The 3,674-nt window shown below is 46.5% G+C and overlaps 1 pseudogene; it reads right to left on the bottom strand.

The window, feature by feature from the left end:
- Positions 1-313: 313 nt before the first annotated feature.
- LOC129014578 (E3 ubiquitin-protein ligase makorin-1-like) lies at positions 314-1,525 on the bottom strand (annotated as a pseudogene).
- Between the last annotated feature and the right edge of the window lie 2,149 nt (positions 1,526-3,674).

Here is a 3,674-nt window from a genome sequence, read left to right as displayed (position 1 = left end):
TGTGAAGTCCATAAACACAATCTGGATGAAAACAGATGACACACCACACCTACATGACCTGTCTGACTGTTAAATTCATGTTACAAAACACTGACTTTAGGATTTATTTTTGAAACTTTTTTCAACCGAGAAAATAACACACTCCTTGGGGAAGGGTCACAGATTGAGAAGACAGGCCCCGGGTAAAAATTATGAAGACAGCACCTGGAGTTGATAGGCCTGCCTAGGAGAGAAACACAGACACTGTCACACCACCACAGGGGACTGCTGCTGTCTGAGGTCAGCAGGCCAGTTCACACGCCATGCAAGGTGGCTACTGAGCCGAGTCATAAAAATCTTCCAGATCATCATGGAACAAGTCCCACTCATTTTCAAAGTCTGTCAGTTCATCGTCCCCATCTGCAGCCAAAAGCGTAAGCAACATCTCGCCCAGCTCAAAGGTGACAACCTCTTCTTCATTGTTGTCAAAGGGGTCATTGTTCTCTCTTTCCTCAATGAACTCCCAGAAGTGGTTCCTTCACTGGGCCCAGTATCTGCTTACCTGTCTCTGTGTATCCTTTCCATGGTCATCAGGGTATGCCTGCTTGTAAAAACACTTCCCCCCAGATGGGCAGCTCTTCCGTCCTTCATCAAAATCCCTTCACGTCTGGCTGCTCATTGCCTCCTTGTCCTCCTGGATGAATTTCTGCTTCTCTTCTTTCTCCCACCCGGTACTCACTGGGAACGACAAAGTTAGATGTGATCCAGCATTCTGGGTAGGACACTGATCTTGCTCTCAAATAGCTTAGTACCCTTCCACTTGTGAATACTTGAGACAGTAAGCATGGCTGCAGCTGGAGAGGATCCCAAAGCTATGCTCACCTCCATGCGGATCCCACACACTGTATCCTTGCTGCACTGCACAGCAAATGAGAGCTCCATTTCCTTCTCATGGGCCTCAGGGCAAGATTTTTATATGCTGTGGTCTCTGGGCAGCATCCATTGGATGTAGGACCTCCAGCTCACAGGATCACATGACTCTCTGTGAAGATACACACAGTTCTACCCATTTCCGCCTCTCCCACTGCAGCCTAGGGGCAAAGCGGCTTCTTTGTTATCACAGCTGTTTGCTCCTTCTCTGATTCTCCCTTGGTCACTGCGGAAAGGGGCAGCACAGCTGCAGTAGAGTTGCCCAGGAACAAACTCAACAGCATCCACCCAGTCCTCTGAACCCGCTCCTACAGTTGCAAAGTTTGAATTTGACTCAGCTTCGCCTGTATTCATTTCCACAAGTGGTCCAGCTATGAAGGAGAGACTTGAGGAAGCAATAAAGGATAAATTTGTAGTTAGATCTAATGTAGCGGTTGGTTCTTCCGGTTTCAGTGGCTTGCTGTGTTCACGTCTGCAGCGGCCTCCATAAACACAGAACCCTGGCTGAAAATACTTGCCCAATACGTCATGTGGACTGTCAGAGGGAATGCAAGTAGCGACAGTTATCTCCTTCCTTACAAATCCCATGCACAAAATCCCAGTGGGTGACCTGTTTAGTTCAGCGGTTGCCGCAGCTACTGCCACTCCTTCTTCCCACCTCCAGGGATGGGGACGGGGACGGGATGGTGACTATGGAATAGGGTCGGGATAGCTGACGCTGCAGGTCCTGCTCCTGATATTGTGGCTATTGTTCTGGGAGCTGCAGCCTCCACTGTTTCTGTTTATCCCACACATTCATTTTTGGTAAAATTAACTTTGATCCCATGGTTAAGATGATATGTAGGCCAATATACTTTTATATCAATTGTTTCTTTTCTGGCAATGATGACATGATAATAATTTTATTTATTTATTTATTTTTGATAAGGAGTCTCGCTCTGTCGCCCAGGCTGGAGTGCACTGGCCTGATCTCAGCTCACTGCAAGCTCCGCCTCCCGCGTTCACGCCATTCTCCTGCCTCAGCCTCCGGAGTAGCTGGGACTACAGGCGCCCGCCACCACGCCCCGCTAATTTTTTCGTATTTTTAGTAGAGACGGGGTTGCACTGTGTTAGCCAGGATGGTCTCTAACTCCTGACCCCGTGATCCACCTGCCTCGGACTCCCAAAGTGTTGGGGTTACAGGCGTGAGCCACCACATCCGGCCGATAATAATAACTTTAAAAATAGTAAGCTCCAGCCAAGCATGGTGGCTCAGGCCCGTAATCCCAGTGCTTTGGGAAGCCAAGGCAGGAGGATCACTTCAGACCAGGAGTCAGAGACCATCCTGGGCAACATAATATGATCCCATCTCAAAGAAGAAAAAGAAAAAAAAAAATCCTAGAAAAAATTAGCTGGTTATGCCAGGGGCGGTGGCTCACCACTGTAATCCCAGCGCTTTGGGAGGCCGAGGCGGGTGGATCACGAGGTCAGGAGATCTAGACCATCTTGGCTAACACGGTGAAACCCCGTCTCTACAAAAAATACAAAAAAATTAGCCGGGCATGGTGGCGGGCACCTGTAGTCCCAGCTACTCTGGAGGCTGAGGCAGGAGAATGATGTGAACCCGGGAGGCGGAGCTTGCAGTGAGCTGAGATCGCACCACTGCACTCCAGCCTGGGTGACAGAGCCAGACTCTGACTCAAAAAAAAAAAAAAAAATAAAAATAAAAATTAGCTGGGCATAGTAGTGTATACCTGCAGTCCCAGCTACTCAGGAAGCTGAGGTGGAAGGAACACGTGAGTCTGAGCTGTCCAGGCTGTAGTGAGCTATGATCGCACCACTGCACTCCAGCCTGGACCAGGGAGTGGAGTGAGACACCTATTCGGAAAAAAAAAAAAAAGACCACGTGTGGTGGCTCACGCCTGTAATCCCAGCACTTTGGGAGGCCAAGGCAGGCAGATCACCTGAGGTCGGGAGTTTGAGACCAGCCTGACCAACGTGGAGAAACCCCATCTCTACTAAAAATACAAAATTAGCCGTGTGTGGTGGCGGGCGCCTGTAATTCCCAGCTACTCAGGAGGCTGAGGCAGGAGAATCGCTTGAACCTGGGAGGCAGAGGTTGCGGTGAGCCGAGATCACACTATTGCACTCCAGCCTGGGCAACAAGAGGAAAACTCCGTCTCAAAAAAAAAAAAAAAAAAAAAATTAGAATATGATAAAGGTGGAATTTCTAGGGAAAGGGGGAAAATCATGTTAGGAAACTAGAGGTGTTGGTGGGAGAGAGGAAGATTATCTGTCTAGCACATACACCCTATAACACATACATTTCACCTAGACTTTTGGCTTAACATTTTTAACACTAAACCAGCAGGAGTCTAGAGAAAATACAAAATAATTTTCTTATCTTCTTTACTCTAGACAAATTTAAAATCTTGCTTTTAGAAAAAAACAAGCAAAAACACACTTAAAAAATACATTTGTTACGTATATGAAAGAAATGGTTTGTTGACTTCATTTAATTATCTCTTACACATTTGTAAGAATATTACACTATCATAAAAATGATCTATGAATATGAAGGGTAAGTAATAAAAAAGAAATGCAAATGAATAAATATGCAAAAACAGTCCATAAACTACAAATTAAAAATGCAAATGTTTGTTTATTTATTTATTTTTTGAGACACAGTCTCGCTCTGTTGCCCAGGCTTGAATGCAGTGGCTCAATCTAAGCTCATTACAACCTCTGCCTCCTGGGTTCATGCGATTCTCCTGCCTCAGCCTCCT

This window comes from Pongo pygmaeus, chromosome 16 (genome assembly GCF_028885625.2).
Source record: "Pongo pygmaeus isolate AG05252 chromosome 16, NHGRI_mPonPyg2-v2.0_pri, whole genome shotgun sequence".
Classification (NCBI taxonomy): Eukaryota; Metazoa; Chordata; class Mammalia; order Primates; family Hominidae; genus Pongo; species Pongo pygmaeus.
Note: the sequence above shows the minus strand (reverse complement) of the source record. Positions and strands in the feature narration are given on the sequence as shown.